Below are 25,789 nucleotides of genomic sequence, written 5' to 3' on the forward strand. Positions count from 1 at the left end.
GACCAGGTCAATGCAGAGCATCATTAAAACAGCCAAAAAGATCCCTTTCCTCTATCGACTATATTTACTCGGAACGTGCCTAAATAAGGTTCAAGGAATTATAGAAGACCCACCCAAACCAGCACAAATAATCTTTAACCTTCTATCATTAAGGATATGGTACAGGAGCAATAAAATCAGGTGTGCCAGGCTAGCTAATAGCCTCTTCCCACAGAATGTGAGATTAACGAACAGTATCCAGCAGCCATGTAAATAACTCAAATATATATAATTTATGTGATCATTATGTACAGTGTATTGTGTTTGGAGAAATGTTTCATTGGTGGTGGTGGGGGGGGGGGGGGGGGCGGTGGGGTGATGGTGTGTGTGTGCACGGCAACCTGAAGCCACATTTTAAAATTCACCCAGTGTGCTCATGTGGAGCTCTGACATGCTGTTAGCGCCAGTTTGGTAACAACATAGCTCTGAATTGGCTGGGAAGACAGGTGCTGAATGGCTGGAATCTGGAGGAAGTTGCAGGTCAGGCAGCACATGAGGAGATTGTCCTTGTTTCAGGGAACTCCCTCCTTCCCCTCTTTCCATTTCTTCTTCATTCTCCACTGGGTACTTGGTTCTCCACTGTCTCGGCGCCATCAAGGAGAGAAGCCTCCAGGGCAGGAGCGGGAAACTCAGGCTCCCGGACAGGGACAGTGATCGAAGTGGGGAGGTGTCAGGGATCGGCGACAGTGGCAGGAGCGGGGACCTCGGGCTCCCGGGCAGGTTTGACAATGGCCAATATAAGTATTCTGATGATGCTATTGGGCAACTTAAAACCAATATTCAGATATCCGGAAAAAGAGTTAATCCAAAAATGTCGGGTCCCAAGCATTTCGGATAATCGGAAACGTACTGTATCTGTTTTCCTCTTTGGATCCCTTTGGTAAGGCTGTCTTTAACTTCACATACATACAGGCCCACAAGGCCATTTGTGCCCAAATACCCCAGTTAACCTACAACTTCTGTACATTTTGAAAGGTGGGAGTAATTGGAGCACTTGGAGGCATGGGGAGAAGGTACAAACTCCTTACAGGCAGGGCTGTCAGACGTCCCATATATAAAGGATATGTCCTGCATTTATTGATTTCATCCTGTGTCTTGCATCAAGATGCCTTAAATGGCATATATTACCATAAATATTTGTGTATAATGCGTTTTATGTATAATGCGACCCCGATTTTTGAGGGGAAAAATATGATCCCCTCTCCCCTCACCCACCTGAGTCATGCTGGTGTCTCTCTGCTTGCCCACCCAGCCTCCTGAGTCTTGCTCGCATCTCATCGCCCGCCCGGCCTCCTGAGTCGCGCTGCCGACTACCGCTCACCCGACCGGCCACACGAGTCACGCTGCCGACTACCGCTCGCCCGACCGGCCACACGAGTCACGCTGCCGACTACCGCTCGCAGAAAATTTTTTTTACTCTCGTGTATAATGCGAGAGTATGATACATGAATATATACAGTAATATTTTTAAATAAAATTGTAAAATTCAGCAGTTTAGAGCTGTACTATTTGGAATTTTCAATAATTTTATTTGTACTACTCGAATTTTACTTCATTAAAACTAAAACATTAAATAACTCCACTATTATGTTGAAGAAAGTCACCAGAAGACAGAAAGTATTTGCGACAAGTAATGAACTAGTTCGAAATTGCAGCCAATGGCCGTCACCCGCCAGCTCGTTAGATGTGCATTTGCAGTTGTTAGTGATGGATCAGTGAAATAACCAGGCTTGATTTTGTTAATTTTTTGCACTAGTAAACTAGCAAAATATTTTTCATTTGTGTTTTGTAATTTAATCCAAACATACTAAAACAAAAGTGTCAATTTCGTGATGAATAAGGGAAAAGTTGTTTTGAAGTTCTTTGTGGAGTATTAAATTCTTCATTCAATATCGAAAATGGTAGGAAGTCAGATATAAAGCAGCACATAAAAACAACGAAGCACAAAAGATGTATGCTTTCCTCAACTACACAATAAACTGATAAGATAACAAATTTGATAAAATAATAGCTGCAGAAGTTGTAATGGCCTTCCACAATGTTCATTATAATCAGTCATTCAGCTCAAATGACTGATTATGATACCATCATTGTATCCAAATTTTCAAGTGCCAGGTCAAAATCTACTGCAAAAATAAAAAAAATAATAAAACATCAACTGGAAGAGTAAAACATGTATAATAGCTCTATAATCATTGCAGAGATTGTCAAAGATATAAATTGTCTCATCTTTTACGGAATATACACATATGCAAGGAATCACAATGAAATTTTTTCGCGAGAATAAAGTTTGCTGATAAGGTTGCTGCTGTGGTGGCCTGCTGCCTGACAAACAAACCAGCACTCAAAATGGCAGACTAACACGGCGGGCGCAGAAAGCCCGTGAGCACTAATGGTCTTCACTGGCCAGGAGCCTGAACAATGGGAACCACAGCCAATCAAAGGCCAGCTCTCCATCCGCCTCCAGCGGCGAGAATACCAGCCCCAGTGGAGGGAAGCAGGATCTACAAAAGCAGGGCTGGGAAAAATCAATAAATCATTCTTGACTTCACTTCCATCTGTGTGTGTGTGGTTCTTCTCTCGCTCTGCAGTAGTGCCTAACTACATCGGTGACCCCGATTGGTCAAAACAGAATTTGGTCCTGAAGATGACCAATCCATCTAAGTTCCACACTGTTTCTCTAAAACTGCCAATGTTCTAGACATCGCAACGACTGGAGTGGTTGTAACAGGAAGAAGCTCAATTTCAAATGCAGCAGATCTCCACCGATTTCACAAAGTACTACTACACTAGACCAGGACACTGAAGCAGGGGTTGTTATTTTCTATAGCAGCCTCCAGAACAGGGCAAATATGAGACCCAAAAAGAGCTATTAATCTGTGCTTTCAGGCTCTCAATGTGCAAGCGCGCCTCCCATTTTCTGCACATGGATGGCCTGAGGAACAGGGCCCCATCCATCCTCATGAATGATATGCTGGCTTTGGCCGAGGGGCAGAAGCCTTGCCTGCTCTTTGAATAGATTTTTCTGGAGCAACTGCCTGAAGATGTCTGACTGCTGCTGGCCAATGAGGACTTCAGCAGCCCCTGGAATGTCACAGCCCAGGTGGATGTGCTCTGGAAAGCAAAGCGGGATATCGGCACATCGGTAAAGCAAGTTGCTAGGCCTGCATGCAGCGACAAACGAGGCAGAACCCGATGACAGAAAGGCAAGTGGAATCTCCTGAGGAATAATACTGTTTCTACCATGAACGATGAGGTATGGAAGTATGCCGATGTCAACCTCGCCTCCCGCCGCACGTTTCAGGGAAATGCCATGGCCATCCGTCACTGATGGCCATGACAGCTGGCCTAAGAGATAGCTTTTTATATGTCTGGGACACACTCCCAGGTTGGTGTTTCCTAGTGGACACAGGCACGGAGGTCACCGTACTTAACCCCCACCCCCACCCCCCTCAGTCGACGGCACCCAGAACGGGAAGCTGGGCCTGGCCCCAAGGGCAGCAAACAGCAGCAGAATCCAGACTTTTGGCACCCGCACCATCCCACTCCATTTCTGCGACAGCCACTTCACGTGGACCTTCATTCTGGCAGCGGTGGCACAACCTCTCCTGAGCGGAGACTTTCTCTGGGTACACTGCCTACTGGTAGGCCTGAAATGGTGGTGGTTGGTACCAGCCAAGAAATTCCAAACATTTTCCCCTGGTCAAGGAAAAGCTTACAACCCCCCACCTTCACTCAATCACCCTCTCAGGTAATGAATTCACCCGCATCCTAGCAGAATTCCTCTCCATACTGGCGGCACAGTTCACCTCGACTGAGCCCAAGCACAGGGTGAGGCACCACATTCTCACAAAGGGGACTCTGATTCATGCCAGGGCATGCCATCTTCCACCAGAAAAAACTCAACCTTACCAGAGAAGACTTCAAGAAGACGTAGGAAGTGGGGACCATAACGCGCTCTGACAGCCCGTGCCTCCCTGCTGCACATGGTGCCAAAGGCAGCAGGAGGTTGCCAGCATGAAGATCCATGCAGAGACTACTGCCACCTGAACAAGGCCACCACACAAGAGAGGTATCCTGTACCATACATACAGGATTTCACAGCAAACCTTAAGGGATCCCGTACATTCTCCAAAGTCGACCTCATCCAGGGCTATCACCAGATCCCAGTCCACCCAGACGACATCCCAAAGACCATCCTCATCATCCCTTTTAGCCTGTTCAAGTTCTTGAGGTGCCCTTCAGACTTTACGGATCCTTCGCCCACCAAGTTTGCTGCTTCAGACTCAAATGTTCCAGAGGCTGATGGATGCAGTGGGATGGGATGTCAAGTTTGCATTCATCCTAATTGCCAGCCGTGACCACAAGGATCATGCAGCCCATCTGCAACAGTTATGCACCCACCTGAGCAACTTTAGCCTAACAATTAACTAGGCCAAAAGCCAGGTCGGGCTCGAAATCATCGACTTCCTGGGCCACAGGATTAACTGGCATGGAGCAACACCGCTGCCAGAGAAGGTAGAGGCCATCAGGCACTTCAAGCCTCATATGGTGAAAGGCCTACAAGAATTCACTATTACAATCAACTTCTACCACCTTTTCATACCACCAATGGTTTGCATCATGTGCTCCCTGTTCATGTTAATGGCAGGGAAGAAGAATCACCTGGGACAAGGAATCATCAGTGGCCTTTGAGAAGGTAAAGGAGGCACTGGTCAACGCCACATTGATGGTGCACCCCAGGACAGTCACTCCGACTGCCCTCATAGTGGACACATTCAGCATGGCAGTCGGAGGAGTAGTAGAGTAATTGGTTGAGGGACAATGGCAGCCTCTGGCTTTCTTCAACAGGCACCTTTGACCACCCAAACTGAAATACAGCACCTTTGACCGAGAGCTCTTGGCACTGTACTTCATGGTCCAATACTTCCACTACTTTCTGGAAGACAATTCAAAGTCTTTATGGACTATAAACTACTGATTTTTGCATTTAATGAAGTGTCAAACCCGAGGTCGGCTTGACACCAGAGGCACCTATCATACACGTCAGAATTCACTACTGACAACGAGCAGATAGCCAGGAAAACCAATGTGGTGGCTGATGCTATCATACGCGTCAGAATTCACTACTGACAACGAGCAGATAGCCAGGAAAACCAATGTGGTGGCTGATGCTATCATACGCGTCAGAATTCACTACTGACAACGAGCAGATAACCAGGAAAACCAATGTGGTGGCTGATGCTTTATCATGAACAACAGTGCAGAGCTTACAGACCCTGTCCCAGGGGGATAGACTATACACCAGAGGCAGAAGTGCAGCAGGCAGACCCAGAGATACCAGCATACAGAACTGCGGTGTCAGCACTCCGTCTAGTAGAGAGAGGTAACACAGTGCTCCTTTCCCACTCCCGCCCCACAGTACCTGTGACCTGGAAGCAACAAGTCTTCAATATGGCACACAACTTGGCACACCCAGCCATCAGAACAACCGTTGGCATGGTAGCCAGCAAATTCATCTGGCATGGCCTCCGGAAGGACAGTGGGCCAGAACCTGCACACTGTACCGGATGTCAAAAGTCCAATAGCACACCAGGGCATCCTCTCCAGTCGTTCGAACCAACATGAAGAAAGTTCAGCCACATACACATTGTTAGACCACTGCCAGTGAACCGGAGGCATGATAACTACTGACAACGGTCGATCACTTCACATGATGGCCAGAAGTAGTCCCACTGCCAGAGTCATGATAAGCACCTGGGTGGCAAGGTTTGGAGTCCAAGAATATATGACTTCAGCCAGAGGTTCACAGTTCACCTCAAGCCTATGGACAGCACTGGCAAACCTACTGGGGATGCAGCTCCACCATACCACAGTATACTAACCCCAGGAAAATGGGCTGGTGGAGCAGCTGCACAGACACCTAAAAGCAGCACTATGGCTCGGCTCAAGGGACCCAACTGGACAGACTAGCTTCCGTGGGTCCTGCTGGGGATCCGTACAGCCCCTACAGAAGACCCAAATGGCTCAGCAGCAGAGCTAGTGTACAGCTCACCTTTGGTCATTCCTGGGGAATTCGTGCCTGCCACCAAAGACCCAGATGAGCCACCCGCAGCAACCATGGAAAAGCTCAAGGAAGAATGGGTACCTTGGCCCGTGCCATCCACACACCATGGGCAAACAAAAACTTTCATCCCCAAGGACTTGAGGACCTGCAAGAATGTCTTTATCCGCAGGGCAACACACCAGGCACTATTACAAGAGCTCTGTGAAGGACCATACAAGGTGACCATATGTGCTGGGAATAGGTGGGAAAGGAGACATTCACTGTTGACTGCCTCAAACTAGCACACCTGGATGCAAACCAACCAGTCAACACACAGTCGCCACGTCGCAAGGGCAGGACGCTCAAGCAAAGGTGTATCACAACTGAAGACGACAGCATCTGCATCTCTGGTTCTGGGGGGGGGAGGGGGTGGGGAAGAAGAGAGATAATTGCTACCTGGCAATCAAACCGGCCCTGATGGCTTGGTTCAAGGGACCCAACTGGACATATCCTCCCCAACCAACACACAGCATCTTTAAACCTCCATCATCATGCGTTTTAAAAAAGGAGGAAATAAAAATTGACAACTTTTTTTTGTCAGTTGACGTTATTTTTAAAACTTGATCAAGAGATGCAATGTAATCCCAAAGAATAGAAAAGCAAGTTATGCCATGAAAGAAGGTATTCAACAAATTAAATTTGAAGAGCAATTTTCAGTTGTTAATTTTATCCCAGTCCATGTTCAGCATACCTGTTCACAATAGTAATGTTGAGCCTGTTTTCTCATTAATGAATGTTCAATAGATAAAAGAACACGTTGGATGTGACCACAGCAAATATAAATGGAACATAGACTGTCAGTGCAAGGAATTTTATAAACAAGTACTGCAAAATGAGGACCTGTTAAGGAGTGCCAAGTCATCAGTGAAATATAATTAAAGGTATGTAATTTATTTTTATTTTAATTGGATAAGAAATGAATATTTTAGTGACAAGGTTTTGCCTGCATAAAGTTAACCTGATTAAAACATCAAAAGCACTTAAATTTACAGCAGTATATTCAGTTTCAGTTATATAAGTGGGAGAGAGCAAGTACAAGGTAACTCAGCTTAACAGGTTTCAGACGTAATTTATATAGTAAACTGGAACCAATGTCTACATGTGGTTCTTGAGCTTCTTTGCTCAAGATGCTTAGTAACTGGCACAAATTATTGACAAATTGGTAGTTCAATATTTTCATTTCTGTCAGCTTTTTTGATTAGCCACGTTCAAGAAACTGTTCCTTGCTTATCTTCCTGTCACAATGAAATATTGTCAGCTTCAGTCTATACCAAAGACAATGTTAAAAGACTTCTGTTGTTTTAAGATTAATAAATCTTTTTTATGCTGTTACATTCTTCAGCTAATGTTCTTTCCTTATCAACAGAAAGGCCTGCAGTCTACTTCTAAAGCAACAGCCTCATAATCCTTTGCATTTTATGTTGGCAACTTTTTACAGCAAAAGTCCCAGAATCCTTTATAATGCCACAAATAATGTTAGATTGCCCACAAACTTTAGCAACTGTTCATATGCAACTAGATGAATCAGTGTTTCTCCTTACCACAGTTCACGCACATACACACGGAAAGAGTAGTACATCTATTATAAATCCTTAAAGTAAGTGCATTCCACCAAGTTCAAACTCTGGATTCATCTCCAAAATATATACATGAACATTGAGATAGTATTGGAGAAAACCCAATTATCGGCCTTCCAAAATGCTGATAAACTTAAAACATCTCCCATCAAAACATAATATCAAACAAGATGACATTCCCTTGAGAATACAACATGATAATTCACTGACACAAGAGGAAGCATTTCACAGATGCTGCAAACAGACATGATTAAAATAAAGACAGTACACTGAAACAGCAGGGAGGTTGTGTCTATCAAACTGTCACTGCTGTGATCTGTTTGTAAAAGAGAAAATTTAAGGGCAAACTTCAACACCCAAGATAACAATGGAGATGCATGATTACCCAAATAAATCAGAAACAAATTTATTAAAGTGATCACAATTTTAATTTAATACATAAAGGTGCTGGAGAAGTTCAGCAGGTCACGCAGTGTTCTTTATGTAGCAAAGATAGGTAACCAACGTTTCAGATCTGAGCCAAAAGCAGGCAGGTGCCTGAATAAAACTGTGGGGTGATGGGCTGGGGGAGGAGCACAGACCCACAGGCAAGAGATCATAGGTGGATATGGGTGGGAGGGCTGAAAAGGAAAAAAGATTCCAAGTAATAGTGGGTGGGGATAGCTCTTTGAATAATGGGGGAGGGAATTGATACAGGAGGGGACAGCTTATGATCTCAATTGTAAGGAATGTTCAAATTCAACTCAAGTTAAAGACAACTGTACTTGCAAGATTTTCCCCTTTTTTTTCCATATTGATTGAAACGTGTTTGGAAATTGTACTCCGGTTCTGGATATCCATACAAATGAGTGCACAAATAATCCGGCCTAACAGTAAATTCTACTTAATAAAATAAACAATAGAATGCATGTCAAAAAGCTTCACAGTATGTAGACATTTTGCTGCAAATTGCCTGAGACAGTTTTCAATGGAAAACAGGGTTAGTGAAAGTCACACAGATTAAGTTCACAAATGCAGAAATAATATCCAGCTACCACCAAATTTAGCAAAGTAGTACACTCAATTGTCTTTTGACAACTCATTATTATCAAATGCCTCTGAATTTTTAATCCCTAATGATCCAAGTTAAATAACAAAAATGTAAAAAAAATTAATGAAAACGTTCAACTCAAACATCTTAAACTACTTAATGATTCTCAAAACTACAGATACCAGAAATCAAAACAAAAAAAATGCTGGAAACACTCAGCAGGTCAAGCAGCATCTGTGGAAAGATAAACAGTTTATGGTTCAGGTGTAGGACCCTTCATCAGATCAAGTGGGGAAACTACAAGTTAGCTTTCTGATGCAGGGTGGACAGGATGAGAGTTTTAAAAAAAATATTTCTTCTAGGCCAACATCATAATGTGGCTGTTAAGGTCAGGTTAAACTTCTTTGTGCAATATATTTCTAATGGTAATGCTATGGGGCATTTCCAGCAGGCCCGACCATACAAAGAAGGAAAAAGGGAAAGAAAAACAAGCAAAAATGATCATGACTGGCAGAGATAGCCAGCTCTTCCATTGTGCATATCCCTGGCTCCACACATGGATTTCTCCTTTGGTCTCAGAGAAGGCTCACTCTATCCCTGGAGTGAAACGAGAAAGTCTACAGATGCTGTGATTGGAGTAAATAGAAAAAAAATGCTGCAGGAACTCAGCAGGTCCACGCAGAATCGATGGGAGGTAAGGATATATCTTCTGCTCTTTCAACATTTTTGTGAATTTATCCTTAAATTACTTCTTATAATGGTCATAGAAATATATAGCAGGAAAACAGTCTCTTTGACCCTCAGTTTCACTGACCATCAACCATCCATTTACATCAGTCCAACACTGATGGTTTTTGTTTTTAATTTTTCCCCACATACCCATAAACTATCATGAGGCCCATTAAATTACAAACAGTCAATGCTTCCAAAATACTTCATCAGAAATGAATTATGATAAAAATAGAAGTGTTCAAAGGAAAGCAGCTCAAATGATAGAAAATCTTATGACAGTAAGTTCCAAGTTTAGGGTCACTTTGCTCCATAAAATGAAAAAGGTAAACAAATTAAGATTTGAATTTTGCAAATACTAGGGTATAATGGATTATCAGAAACTAATGACAACTATGTGGATTCAGATTTGTCTACAAATAAAAAAAATTTAGAGTTGCATTTATTTTTCTGTGACTGGGAGAAAATCGTCAAGGTGTGGTGAATCAGACATGCTTTTTACAAGAGAAAATTTGAAGAATCCTGAGAAAGTTATCAATTAGTTGCGTTTGTGATGAATCACCAACACTCATCTGTTTTCTGGAGCTTGCTTATTGGCACGAGGGAGCATCACATAGAAAACATGAAACTTAAAATGTGCCTTTTGGCTCAGCGAGTTCAGAGTAGGTGAGTTGTCCAGAACAAGAGGCTATTTTTGCATTTGTCTCAGAACAATGTGTAAAAGAAAGCTTCCCCTTTTCTAGGTTTATGAATACCCCTTTGTCTCTTGTTCATGCTATCACCAAGGAAAGAAATACATCAAGTGAAACAACCTGCTGAGTTTTATTTTTTTAAATGTTAAAGCTGAGTATCCTAAATATTTACACAAAAAATATTATTTTCACTAAAGAAATTATAATTATAGCAAATTGTATTAATTTATTTCTTATGTTCAAAATGTGGGAATTTTACATCTGGAAAAGATTCCAACACACTTTCTGTTGTTCAGAATTTGTGATTCTTTGCACAGAATCAGCCTTGTTTAAAAAAAACAAATTGAATTCCAAGTAGAATCTTGAAATGAAATTGCCTGCTCGAGTCACCTGCCCTGCAGGGTTGATGACACAAACAAAGAAATGACTGCTTTACAAAGTAACTCTAAGACTTGACCTCAACCTTTCAGCAGCTAACAGTACAATTCCTGTGGGTTCTTTTGAAATGATGGTAATTGCAGTCACTGGATGCAACTCTTACATACGTATGGATAGATTTTGTTCATTCCAATTTCTAGCACAATGCATTATTGTACCTTAGATTGCAAACTCCATTTTGGAGCAAGTATTTAATAACGATTATGTATTAGATCTTTAAAAGATGCACAATAAAAACAGAAAACTGAAAATACTCAGTTCAGGCAACACTTGTGAACAAAACACATCCCAGCAAAAGTGGAATTATTTTCTATAAATTGTTATTGATAAATAAATAGCATTATGATCTGGTTGGTTAGAGAGGGTTTAATCCAGCATTAACACAACATTTGAACCTATAACTGATTTTTGATGCTGGCATGCTCATTTGTCAAATATATTTGAAAAATAATGTGCCAATGTATTAGAAAATTGTACAATATTTTAGCTGTTAATATTTTTAAATTTTATATGTGAATTAATTGCTCTCATACCACAGACTTCCATCTCAGACCAACTAAGCCTCCAAAACAACAAAATTTCCTGGGTATGTTCTCCACATAAAGGCAGGACAATTCCAATCTGTCTATAAAGGCACTCCAATGAGAATTATTTGCATTATGAACTTTCCTTCACATTTAAACAACTTGTCCAATACATCTCATTTGCCTTTTTTTCTACCTCATCTGTCTGAGCTGCTATCTTCAAAGATCCTTGGGCTTTTATATCAAAGTTTCAAAGTTCAAATTTATTGACAGAGTCTTTTCTCTTCTCTTCTTTGGCTTGGCTTCGCGGACGAAGATTTATGGAGGGGATAAAAAGTCCACGTCAGCTGCAGGCTCGTTTGTGGCTGACCAGTCCGATGCGGGACAGGCAGACACGATTGCAGCGGTTGCAAGGGAAAATTGGTGGGTTGGGGTTGGGTGTTGGGTTTTTCCTCCTTTGCCTTTTGTCAGTGAGGTGGGCTCTGCGGTCTTCTTCAAAGGAGGTTGCTGCCCGCCAAACTGTGAGGCGCCAAGATGCACGGTTTGAGGCGTTATCAGCCCACTGGCGGTGGTCAATGTGGCAGGCACCAAGAGATTTCTTTAGGCAGTCCTTGTACCTTTTCTTTGGTGCACCTCTGTCACGGTGGCCAGTGGAGAGCTCGCCATATAATACGATCTTGGGAAGGCGATGGTCCTCCATTCTGGAGACGTGACCCATCCAGCGCAGCTGGATCTTCAGCAGCGTGGACTCGATGCTGTCGACCTCTGCCATCTCGAGTACCTCGACGTTAGGGGTGTGAGCGCTCCAATGGATGTTGAGGATGGAGCGGAGACAACGCTGGTGGAAGCGTTCTAGGAGCCGTAGGTGGTGCCGGTAGAGGACCCATGATTCGGAGCCGAACAGGAGTGTGGGTATGACAACGGCTCTGTATACGCTTATCTTTGTGAGGTTTTTCAGTTGGTTGTTTTTCCAGACTCTTTTGTGTAGTCTTCCAAAGGCGCTATTTGCCTTGGCGAGTCTGTTGTCTATCTCATTGTCGATCCTTGCATCTGATGAAATGGTGCAGCCGAGATAGGTAAACTGGTTGACCGTTTTGAGTTTTGTGTGCCCGATGGAGATGTGGGGGGGCTGGTAGTCATGGTGGGGAGCTGGCTGATGGAGGACCTCAGTTTTCTTGAGGCTGACTTCCAGGCCAAACATTTTGGCAGTTTCCGCAAAGCAGGACGTCAAGCGCTGAAGAGCTGGCTCTGAATGGGCAACTAAAGCGGCATCATCTGCAAAGAGTAGTTCACGGACAAGTTTCTCTTGTGTCTTGGTGTGAGCTTGCAGGCGCCTCAGATTGAAGAGACTGCCATCCGTGCGGTACCGGATGTAAACAGCGTCTTCATTGTTGGGGTCTTTCATGGCTTGGTTCAGCATCATGCTGAAGAAGATTGAAAAGAGGGTTGGTGCGAGAACACAGCCTTGCTTCACGCCATTGTTAATGGAGAAGGGTTCAGAGAGCTCATTGCTGTATCTGACCCGACCTTGTTGGTTTTCGTGCAGTTGGATAATCATGTTGAGGAACTTTGGGGGACGTCCGATGCGCTCTAGTATTTGCCAAAGCCCTTTCCTGCTCACGGTGTCGAAGGCTTTGGTGAGGTCAACAAAGGTGATGTAGAGTCCTTTGTTTTGTTCTCTACACTTTTCTTGGAGCTGTCTGAGGGCAAAGACCATGTCAGTGGTTCCTCTGTTAGCGCGAAAGCCGCACTGTGATACATAGACATCATATACATTCCCGGGATTCTTTTTCCTTGGTTGTACAAGTCCCTCTATGCCTTATTACTCCCCCGATCCCCACCATTCATTGTGCATTTTTTCGCCTTATTTTCCTTCCAAGATGTATTTATTACCTTACACTTTTGAGGATTGAACTATATCTGCCATTGATCAGCTCTTTTTCTGATCCCTTTTCCTTAGACTTGAATAACTTTCAAATTTCATCTCATCTGCGAGCAAACTATTCACATCCAAATTGTTAATGTTCATATTAAACAATAAAAAAAATCTGAGGATTAATTCTGGTTCCACATCACTGGTTACAGAATGCCAATAACAAATACAACACCCGAAGAGCCTCGACCTCACATAACAGGTCAATTTTGATTCCAATTTGTCAACTGAATTTCATGGGTTCAAACTTTTTTGACAAGTCTTTTACGTGGGAGCTTGTCAAAGACTTGACTCAGGCCCATGTATATCACAAGAACTGCATTGCCAATGTTCATATACTTTTCTAACTCATTGAAAAATTCTATTCAATTGATCAGAAAAAAATTCTCTGAAAAGTCATACATTCTTTGATAATGCTTGCCTTTCTAAATGTAGACTAACCTTGTCCTTCAGAAGTTTTTTTCCTGTAACTTTAGCATTGCTAATATGATTTATTATTACTTGCTTTATCTCTGATACTCTTCAAGAACCATATTGTGTTGTCAATATTGGAATATTCCCTGAGATTGTCAAACTCACCAATGTCTTGTGCAATTTCAATATTTTGCGTTGTTTTAAGGATAATGCACATTCTTTGCAATCAACCTGTACTTAACATAATAAGATGCACATTTCTGTAAATCATAAAACACAGGTAAAAATCCCTCAAATTTGAATTAACAATGTATGAAAAGATTCAATCTGACCTTTGATATACTTTGGAAGGAATCTTAAAATATTCTTTTTTTTAAATGTCAGATTTTAGATTGAAGATAAACTGTTGAAAAAGATTTAAAATTTTGGTAGTGAAAATGGTGGAGAAATGTTTTCTGAACCCATAACTTCGTTCAGTTTGGAGGAATTAGCTATTCACAAATTAGCTGCTGTTTCCTACATTATAGAACTTCTTTGATCAGAATAGATTATATGGCATCGAGGCCATGAAAGTTGCTATTTATTGTGAGAATTTATTTCCTAATGAGGAATCAAAACAGAACCAAAAGTCACATCCATATGAATGGGGCAATTTCATTCTTTGCACATTACTCAACAAATCCAATATTATAAGGACCCCCATCACCCTGCTTAAAACATTTCATACTGAGAAGGCTTAAGGCCAGCATATCTTGGTTGAAGAACAGTTTCTTTCCAACTGCTATCAGACTTTTGGACTTCCTTTTGCTACACTAATTAAGGGCAAATGGATAGTCTTCACTGTTGCAAAGTCACTTAGATAACTAAATAATTATTATAATAAAAACAAAGAAATGCTGGAGGAACTCCGGTCACGCCCATCCATAGATATATAATCAACATTTCAGGCGGGAGCCCTTCAAGGTATGAGCAAAAAACAGACGGGTGCCTGAATAAAAAGACTGAGGGAGTAGGGAAAAAGTTTTTTTTGTGCATTTATTGGCTCTTTTCAATTCAATTAAGCATATTATTGCAGCTGTTTTTTTTAAAAAACCTGCAAAGTATCAATTCATCTGCAGCAAGAAAGAATTTCAGTATACATGTACATTGTACAATGTTTATGACAATAAACATATTCATCTGGCCATGTGAAAATTTAAAAAAACTTCATGAATTAAAATTTGTACGCCAGAGATTATTTTTTAATTATTTTTTACTGATTTTAATAAAGAACTTTAACCAAAAAAATATGTAATTCAATAAGATATGGATAGTTACACAAACTTAATAAGGCATTCAGTATGACAAAAACATTCATGAATTGTAAAGAACATATAACATATATAACATAACAATCACAGCACGGAAACAGGCCATTAGGCCCTTCTAGTCCGCACCAAACCAAACACTCCTCTCTAGTCCCACCTACCTGCACAATGACCATAATGCTCCATCTTCTTCTCATCCATATACCTGTCCAGCTTTTTCTTGAATAATAAAATTGACTCTGCCGCCACTATTTCTCCTGGAAGCTCATTCCACACCGCTACCACTCTCTGAGTAAAGAAGTTCCCCCTCATGTTACCTCTAAACCTCTGCCCCTTAACTCTTAACTCATGTCCTCATGTCCATAATTCGTATTCTAAATGATATACTTTCTTTTATGGATAAAAACTCAAATAACACAAAAAAAATAGTAAAGAAGAAAAACTCAAATCCCTGACTAACCGCATTGTCAGATGCTACATATGATTCTTTTTTCTTTGGCTTGGCTTCGCGGACGAAGATTTATGGAGGGGGTAAAAAGTCCACGTCAGCTGCAGGCTCGTTTGTGGCTGACCAGTCCGATGCGGGACAGGCAGACACGATTGCAGCGGTTGCAAGGGAAAATTGGTTGGTTGGGGTTGGGTGTTGGGTTTTTCCTCCTTTGCCTTTTGTCAGTGAGGTGGGCTCTGCGGTCTTCTTCAAAGGAGGCTGCTGCCCGCCAAACTGTGAGGCGCCAAGATGGACGGTTTGAGGCGTTATCAGCCCACTGGCGGTGGTCAATGTGGCAGGCACCAAGAGATTTCTTTAGGCAGTCCTTGTACCTTTTCTTTGGTGCACCTCTGTCACGGTGGCCAGTGGAGAGCTCGCCATATAATACGATCTTGGGAAGGCGATGGTCCTCCATTCTGGAGACGTGACCCATCCAGCGCAGCTGGATCTTCAGCAGCGTGGACTCGATGCTGTCGACCTCTGCCATCTCGAGTACCTCGACGTTAGGGGTGTGAGCGCTCCAATGGATGTTGAGGATGGAGCGGAGACAACGCTGGTGGAAGCGTTCTAGGAGCCGTAGGTGGTGCCGGTAGAGGATTAGTATTAAAAGAAAAACAAAGGTAAAAGAATGTGGAAAAGACTCAAGTCAGACAATTTAATTATATTGAAGTGAAATTATAAAGTATAAATTTTAAATGACCCTCACAACTTCTGAAATCTTGTATCTAAATTATTAATAGAGATTTTAAGGAATATCGACCATGAAAGCAAAATTATGGTGATGACCAGATTATAAAATGAAACTTAAAATGCAGCAAAAAATGCAGAGGGATGCAAAGCTGGCATAGAAAGGGTTAAGCAGAAAAATTCATGCAAATCATTAATCTTTGTTTAAGACATAGAATCTATTACAAGTGTTGTGATATTCTGTGATACAATGATTCAAAGTCCAAAATCTTAGCTTATCTTGAAACAAATTAAACATTCCCTGATGTTTTATACAGCTGAAAGGTCATTTCTTCAGGTGTCTCCCTGGGAACTCTGGCTGCGATCCCAGTAACCATTACACAATCCAGCATTGCATTTGAGCAGAATGGTGACAATAAAGCAAATAAGAACCAAGCAGAAAGAAGGAAGTATATTCCCTACCTTTTAAATCATGAGGATGAAATTTGATGTTATTCTGCTTAAAATGACACTAACGCTTTGATGGATAGAGGGACAATTATTTCTTCTGTACAGGAAATTCAGAACAAGAGAATTCAACATTAAAATTCAGGCACAGAAGCAGAAAGTTGTCAAATACAGTGAAAGATCTGGAATTCTTTCTTTGGAGTGCTGTTTAATCATTGGGATTTTCAGAACAGAGTCTGATAGATTTTTACATGCAAGAATATTAAGGGATAGAAATAAAAAGTTTAAATGTTAGAAATTGCAGAAAGGAAAACACTAAAAATAGGGATAAAATCATGGACAACTCGTGGAAATTTTTTTAAAAACTTGGCCAAATCAAAATCAATTGGAGCAAAAAATCGATGCCAACTCCTGATTTACAAAATTAAATAATATTAAATTCACATCACAGTTAGCATTTACCTGAGGGAAGAACATCAAACTAATCACGCAAACAGAGGAACTACTGACATGGTCTTTGCCCTCAGACAGCTCCAAGAAAAGTGCAGAGAACAAAACAAAGGACTCTACATCACCTTTGTTGACCTCACCAAAGCCTTCGACACCGTGAGCAGGAAAGGGCTTTGGCAAATACTAGAGCGCATCGGATGTCCCCCAAAGTTCCTCAACATGATTATCCAACTGCACGAAAACCAACAAGGTCGGGTCAGATACAGCAATGAACTCTCTGAACCCTTCTCCATTAACAATGGCGTGAAGCAAGGCTGTGTTCTCGCACCAACCCTCTTTTCAATCTTCTTCAGCATGATGCTGAACCAAGCCATGAAAGACCCCAACAATGAAGACGCTGTTTACATCCGGTACCGCACGGATGGCAGTCTCTTCAATCTGAGGCACCTGCAAGCTCACACCAAGACACAAGAGAAACTTGTCCGTGAACTACTCTTTGCAGACGATGCCACTTTAGTTGCCCATTCAGAGCCAGCTCTTCAGCGCTTGACGTCCTGCTTTGCGGAAACTGCCAAAATGTTTGGCCTGGAAGTCAGCCTGAAGAAAACTGAGGTCCTCCATCAGCCAGCTCCCCACCATGACTACCAGCCCCCCCACATCTCCATCGGGCACACAAAACTCAAAACGGTCAACCAGTTTACCTATCTCAGCTGCACCATTTCATCAGATGCAAGGATCGACAATGAGATAGACAACAGACTCGCCAAGGCAAATAGCACCTTTGGAAGACTACACAAAAGAGTCTGGAAAAACAACCAACTGAAAAACCTCACAAAGATAAGCGTATACAGATCCGTTGTCATACCCACACTCCTGTTCGGCTCCGAATCATGGGTCCTCTACCGGCATCACCTACGGCTCCTAGAACGCTTCCACCAGCGTTGTCTCCGCTCCATCCTCAACATCCATTGGAGCGCTTTCATCCCTAACGTCGAAGTACTCAAGATGGCAGAGGTCGACAGCATCGAGTCCACGCTGCTGAAGATCCAGCTGCGCTGGATGGGTCACGTCTCCAGAATGGAGGACCATCGCCTTCCCAAGATAGTGTTATATGGCGAGCTCTCCACTGGCCACCGTGACAGAGGTGCACCAAAGAAAAGGTACAAGGACTGCCTAAAGAAATCTCTTGGTGCCTGCCACATTGACCACCGCCAGTGGGCTGATCTCGCCTCAAACCGTGCATCTTGGCGCCTCACAGTTTGGCGGGCAGCAACCTCCTTTGAAGAAGACCGCAGAGCCCACCTCACTGACAAAAGGCAAAGGAGGAAAAACCCAACACCCAAACCCAACCCACCAATTTTCCCCTGCAGCCGCTGCAACTGTGTCTGCCTGTCCCGCATCGGACTTGTCAGCCACAAACGAGCCTGCAGCTGACGTGGACTTTTACCCCCTCCATAAATCTTCGTCCGCGAAGCCAAGCCAAAGAAGGGGGACCTCAGAATGGATTTCAGGAAGAAGAATAAGGGAAAGATAAAGTGAACTGTGAAGTTTTAAAATCTGGATAAAAAGTATATTTTGAATCATCAGGTAATTAAAGAAAGTATGAATACTTAGTAAAATAGTAGCAGGGTGGATACCTTGATTTAAGAGGAATTAATGGCCCCAAAGGGGAAGTTAAGATAATACCTTGGGCTTTTTTTGCAGGCATTTGGGGTTTCTTGTTCATGTCATCATCAGTGCAGGAGCAGCACATGCAATTTTCAAAAAGGGAAAAATCAGTGTATTGTTTAAATATGCAGTAGGGTCATAGGACAGAGCTGGATATATGTAAACATGAATATGAGTAAAACATTAAAATTTATTAGTTATAATATTAGCAGTATAAACGTACACATAAGGAAAAGAGTCTTGGCATACTTGAAAAAATTAAAGGCAGACATAGTTTTTCTAAAGGAACCAGATCTTACAAAAATGGAACATAATAAATTAAAAAGGGACTGGGTTGGGCAGGTTATTTCCACTTCTTTCAAATCCAAATCAAGGTGGAGTGGGGGTGGAGTTTTAATTAACAAAAATATATCGGTGTTGGTTCAAGACATTTCCATTGATCTAGCAGGAGGTTTTATAATAGAACATTTTGGCTAAAGCACTAGGTGATAGACTGGGCAATATTTACCCAAATTGATAAATCCTGATCAGGTAGGCTTCGTTTCAAAAAAAAATACACTGCAGTTAATTTGGGCAGACTATTCAGTATAATTCATCTGGCTAGATCTAGAGCTGACCCAAGTATAACTGTATCTTTGGATGTTGAAAAGGCATTGATCAGTTGGAGAGGCTGTTTTTATTTACATTCATTAAGATATGGCAACCATAGTTGGATCATAATTGGGTCCAATTATAAATTTGGGCTTTCATTCTACGTAATGATGTGATGTCCCCGATAAAGAATTTTGAAAAATGAGCTCCGATAGTATGGGAAGCTATATTATTTTCTATTTGTGACGGTGGGGAGAGAAGGGTTGTCAGAAAACCATCAATTTAGAGACAGACAATTGTGCAGCTCAGAAATGGACTTTTGGCCCACTGTGTCCATGACAATCATCATGTGCATCCACAGGAATCCCATTTGCCTACATCAATTCCTTATCACTTTAGGCCGTGCTCATTCAAGTACCTGCCCAGATGTCTCTTCAATGTTATTACTTTTCTTGCCTCCACCACCACCTTTCTTTGGCTTGGCTTCGCGGACGAAGATTTATGGAGGGGGTTAAATGTCCACGTCAGCTGCAGGCTCGTTGGTGGCTGACAAGTCCGATGTGGGACAGGCAGACACGGTTGCAGTGGTTGCAGGGGAAAATTGGTTGGTTGGGGTTGGGTGTTGGGTTTTTCCTCCTTTGCCTTTTGTCACCTTTAGTAGCTCACCATAGATACAAACTATGCTCATGTGAAAAACTTACTCTTCACATCCTCTTTAAAACTCTTCCCTCTCACCTTAACCATATGCCCTCTAGTTTTATACCCTCCTACTGTGGGGAAACTACCTATCTATGCTATTTCTGCCTCTTATAATTTTATATACTTTTATTATAAATCTAAATCTCCTCTGCTCCAAGGAAAATAGACCCAGGTTAGCAAATTTCTCCTCAATAACTCAAGCCCTGCAATCCTGCCAACATTCCCATGAATCTTTTTCTATCTTAAATCACTTCTTTCCTGTAACATGTTGACCGGAACTGCACATTAAGTACAGCCATATCAAAGTTTATACAACTGTAACATGTCCAAAATCTTGCACACAATGCCTCAGCCAATAAAGGTAAGCACATGTATTTTTCTCCTCCAATCTAATTGGTGTCACTTTCATGATCTATGTACTTGTACTCTAAAGTCTCTCTGTTCTACAATACGCTCCAGTGCCTTATTTTCACTGTAAATCTCCTGGCCTGGTTTAGGTTCCCAAAATGCAACACTTCACATTTGTCAAAATTAAATTCCATCTGTCATTACTTTCCTCATTTTTCAATTGATTAATTTTTTTTAATGACCTTAAATAACCTTCTTCCACTCCAATAAACCACCAAGTTTACTATCATCTGCAAACCTGATTGATTGATTGATTAGATCACTTGATACACTCATTAGGCATGGTCATTGAATGGCACTATATTCCTTCTCATTCATCAGTCTTGACCGGAATGTTATTCCCATTTTTGGAAATGAAGCATAAAATGATTCACTTTCTGTGAACCTACAATTAAACATGATGAACATGAACAAATATTCCATTTATGATTTTAAAAATTACTGATGAGACAGCTAAAAATGGTTGATCTCAGGAAGGAACTCTGCAGCAAAGAACTGAAACTCAGATGATGGACCTCCAAAAACTTTTTTTTGGTCAGTACATCCCAAGGCACTGCATTTCCCTTGAATTCCATTACCTTTATTTTAATAAGGATTCTTGACATCCAGGCTAGCTCTATTTATGTATTTTATCCATGTTTCAACAAGATTATAATGAGGTCTGGGTAACAGAGGAAATGGTACCTGCATGGGCTAAAGGGTGGCACTTAAACATTGCCAGGACTAAATTTCTAACAGCATTTACTCATGCTCTGGAGGAGGGTTGAAACTCACATGGTCAGTAGCTCAAGATTCCAATAGATGAGATCAAAAGAGTGAGTTAAAAAAGACAACTTGAAGATAAATCAGTCTCAAGGTAATGAGAATTAATAAAATCAATTTAAGAACATCTAAATTTTCATTTCGAAAGACATATTAATTAAGACAAGATAGCATGGATTTGTTGTGCCTGACTAACTTGTTTTAAATTTTTTTTGAGGAGGCACAAGGAGGATCAATTCAGACAAGGCCATGGATCAACATAATGTTTAATTGTTTTAAAACAATTACATTGTAACTGATGCAAGTTGGAACATTTTCAAGAATATCTTGAAAAACATCCCGTATGGCTGGCAGGTCAGAATGTAAAAGCCCATGAAATCTAAGGGAGAATTAAAATGGGATCCAAAGCTGTTCAGTGGCAGGATCCAACAAATGGGTGTTTTGTGACATAATGCTAACATTTTATAGGGGTTAGTCCTTGGCCCCCTGATATTTGCAGTACACATGAACAGCATTCTTGCATTGTAAAGTTATTTGTTCGTGATTCATAATTGGAGTAATGATTTGAAGCATGAAGACCGACCGGTCCAGTCTCCAAAGCTCTCTTCAGGAGAAAATTCCAAAGAATTACAGCCCTCCAGAATAAATTCTTCCTCATCCAAATATTAAATGGGCAGGTCCTTATTTTACAGCTAAATATGTCACTAAAGTTTGAACATCAATTATGAAAACCATAAATGATACAGGAATCATGTCATTTTAAAATTTTATTTACAACATGGCAGAAGCCGATTCTGGCTATTGTGACTCGTGCAGTTCAATTACACACAATTAACCTACAACCCAGTAAATTTTTGGAGGGTGGATGGAAATTGGAGTACCCAGGGAAAACCTATGCAGGTCATGTGGAGAACATACAAACTCCTGACAAACAGTGTCAGATTTGAATCTAATTCACTGGCACTATAACAACATTGCACTAATAGCTACACCAACTGGTGCCATCCATAATGTGCCAGTAGATAGCTTACTCATTCTTAATTCAAGATAGTTCTGCTATCCAAATAGCTATAAATGTCAACTAAAACTCGTCACTGGTCTCTTCATTCCTAAAGAGATGAGAGAATGAAGTCACAAAGATGCTATAATAGCATGAACTAGAGTCAACTTAGATACAGAAAAATAACATATTAAGGTGAGAAAGTATTCAAAATGAAAAATGTTTTATTAAATTTTCAACAACAATTTATCAACTACAGAATGCAACTTCAGCCTCAAACATTTCTATTCTGAGCAAACATTTTGAGTCACAACATATAATACATTTCTTTGGAGGGTATTTCATGGAAATTGAAAGAGCAATTATCAGAAATACAACCTGGAACTGAGTAGAACAGTAAAGAGGGCAGATGGTATCCAGCACCTTTCACCACAGCTTTCCCTCACCTTCACCATAATTATATTCATAATCATTGGAAATAATCCACAACTTTCTGGTTTACACCAGCTAATGGCATTTTGTGACAAGTGCTGTGAAAGGAAAGGCTACAAAGATATTTCACCCACAATGAAGAACTATGGTAGAGTTGAAAGCAAAACAAGAAAATGTGAGGGTGAAAAAAGTGAGTTTTTCATTGAGAGTCCATAGTAGCATGTTTGTGAACTTTTAAGATACTGAACCCACATGCAATAGAATCCTAAGATGGAAAGGAATAAGATTTATATCAGCTTTTATTTAGTGCAGACAAGATATCAAAGGATCAGTGCTTTTGATACAAAAGCTGAAACAGGCAAATTATGAGCTGGTTAGTTGAAAAGTAGTGTGATTATTCAGGGGAAGAAGGGAATTGGGTGGAGAATAAGCCTGACTGGTGGATGAGATTTTCAAAGTGTCAGAATTGCAAGACAGTCATGAAAAAATGGGCTAGAAGTGTCTCCCCCTTTAGTTTATTCTACTACAGAATGAGATCATGGGAACTCTAACCACTTCTTAGCTCCATTAAGCACTTACACCCATGGTTCAAAATAAAATCAGTTTCAAATTTTAAACTAAATAAGCTAGCATCCTCTTTGTACATGGAATAGAAGTCAACACTTCCACTACCTTCAGTTAAGAAGCAGTGCCTTATTTCAGCAATAGATTGGCTGACTTTAAAGTCAATATCTCCTTGTCCTAAATGGAAAAAAATAAATACATAATTGAAATAACTGGCATTATTCTATGAATTAACTCTTCTTTTCCATACATAATATAATCTTTGCCGTTTTTGTTATCTGTAGGTGTGGAGCTATGTTTTAAACTATTCAACAGATCCTTGGGATAGGCCACTCAGTTTTTATATATAGATTAGTTGGGGTTAATATATATTATAAATAATTTTTTATCAATGTTTTCTGTTAGGAGAATTATTTCTAAAACATCACATTTTCACTCTTTGGAATTTATATACTTATACTATGTAGACTTGGATTACTATTTTAATTGTGTTATTTCTATTCTCCTAATGCTGTGTATATAATGAAATGTTAATTAAAAGTTTGAAAAAAAGAAAGGAAGAAATCCATCATCGAACCTTTGAATTTTCTTAAAAGTGCCTGAACACTAAATAAAATCATGATTTTCCAAGATTAGAAGCGCAAGTTTCATGGTCCTTCCTCATAACCCAACATTTGGAGCCTTAGTGATATCCGATGAATTGGTTTTCACTCAAATTTCATCTGCTGGTTACACCACAGTTTCAGTAATTCGTGTAACAACTTTGATTGCTCAGATGTGTCTGTTTATGTGAAAATGCATGAAAAAGCTCAGAAAAATTAGAGCACAGGAAAATAATAGTGAACAAGAATGAAATCTAGAATCAGAAAGGCAGAACGTTCCTTTTTTTTCTTTTTGGTCTCTCTGCATTGCATAGTTTATGCTCCTTATCTGTTATAGTTCATTATTTACACATATATGCTGTGTACAGTTTTTTTTTTGCACTACCAATTAGTAGTAATTCTGCCACGACCACAGGAAAAAGGAATTTCAGGGTTGTATGTGATTATAGTAAATCTGAACCTGAGAATACATACAAGTCGTAGACCTGGATTTATTATATAACATATAGCATTTGTGAAAAAGTGAGAATAATGTTTCTTATTCAGAACAAATGTGATCCCTTTGATCTGTTTGTGAAAATTATGACTGCAAAAACTGAAAATTTTATCCTTCTGATTGCATCACTTCCCTAATGCTAGAAAATGCTCTACCACACCCAACCATTAATAGATTCAAATTTGCTAATCCCAAAACAGTGACACTTATAATAAATATAAAAACATAGAAAACTGATTTTGAAAGGCTACTGCCTATCCTTATTTTCAACCAATGAGAATCTGATTCTTTTTGGCATGAAGCTGGCCATATTTTAAACTTAAAGATATTCCACATGTGCAATAATAAGAACCATGGATCATTGGACTAAAAAAGAAACTAGGAGACAGAATAATTCATCTGAAGAAAGTACTGAGAAGCCACTGTTATTTCAAGAAGATTCTTCGATGCTGCCTATATCAGAAAATTCAAGAGTAAAGAAACTGGTCACTGTGCCTTGCTTATCTTGCTGATATATTCACAAAACTGAATGAAACTAAGATGGCCCTACAAGGCAAAAATGTGACCATTTTTAATGCGTTGTACAAAATTTTCATTACTTTCTAGAAAATTGGACTTTTGGATTTCAATGGTGAAAGGAAAAGAAATGTTGTTTTTCCACACTGCAAGACTTTGTGATGGAGCATGATGTGTTGATGAAGATTTATTTGATGAAATGGTACAATGCTAACTATTTTTTGTTCTACACTTAATGAGTATTTTCCTGACTTTTCTCGTAAGAATAAGAGATGGGTACTAAATCTGTCATTGTCATGACCCAACCCATCGATTCATCAGTGCCAAAAATATGAAAATCTAATCAACGTGACATCTGATTTTCAGTTGAAGCAAAGATTTAAAGATATTCCACTGACCCACACTCCTGTTCGGCTCCGAATCATGGGTCCTCTACCGGCATCACCTACGGCTCCTAGAACGCTTCCACCAGCGTTGTCTCCGCTCCATCCTCAACATTCATTGGAGCGACTTCATCCCTAACATCGAAGTACTCGAGATGGCAGAGGCCGACTGCATCGAATCCACGCTGCTGAAGATCCAACTGCGCTGGGTAGGTCACGTCTCCAGAATGGAGGACCATCGCCTTCCCAAGATCGTGTTATATGGCGAGCTCTCCACTGGCCACCGTGACAGAGGTGCACCAAAGAAGAGGTACAAGGACTGCCTAAAGAAATCTCTTGGTGCCTGCCACATTGACCACCGCCAGTGGGCTGATATCGCCTAAAACCGTGCATCTTGGCGCCTCACAGTTCGGCGGGCAGCAACCTCTTTTGAAGAAGACCGCAGAGCCCACCTCACTAACAAAAGACAAAGGAGGAAAAACCCAACACCCAACCCCAACCCACCAATTTTCCCCTGCAACCGTGTCTGCCTGTCCATCGGACTTGTCAGCCACAAACGAGCCAGCAGCTGACATGGACATTTACCCCCTCCATAAATCCATAAATCTTCTGGATTAGCCTGACTGAAGAATTTCTGTTGGCAAAATCTGCTATGCATGGTCTATTACTTTCCAAGACTTGCATGTGCAAGGCTGGATTTTCGTATTATGCAGCAACGAAAACAAAATACAGAAACCAACCTGATGCCGCTCCTGACATAAGGATACAACTATCTAATATTGTGCTCAACATTAAGAAGATCTGTGGG

The 25,789-nt window shown here is 40.9% G+C and overlaps 1 protein-coding gene and 1 long non-coding RNA gene across 12 annotated transcripts in view; one reads left to right on the forward strand and one right to left on the reverse strand.

Moving 5' to 3' along the window:
• Window positions 1-23,370, forward strand: LOC138762797 (uncharacterized). 2 transcript variants are annotated; one of them, XR_011357153.1, is made up of 4 exons: window positions 1-248; window positions 6,890-7,026; window positions 9,201-9,446; window positions 21,206-23,370. It is a non-coding gene; the product is annotated as an uncharacterized lncRNA (long non-coding RNA). The 2 variants fall into 2 exon arrangements; XR_011357154.1 differs by lacking the exon at window positions 21,206-23,370 and adding an exon at window positions 16,281-16,513.
• Window positions 1-25,789, reverse strand: part of ptprfa (protein tyrosine phosphatase receptor type Fa) — a 411,563-nt gene that overhangs the window by 367,630 nt on the left and 18,144 nt on the right. The window lies entirely within an intron of this gene.

The sequence above is a fragment of the Narcine bancroftii genome, chromosome 5, assembly GCF_036971445.1.
Source record: "Narcine bancroftii isolate sNarBan1 chromosome 5, sNarBan1.hap1, whole genome shotgun sequence".
Lineage (NCBI taxonomy): Eukaryota > Metazoa > Chordata > Chondrichthyes > Torpediniformes > Narcinidae > Narcine > Narcine bancroftii.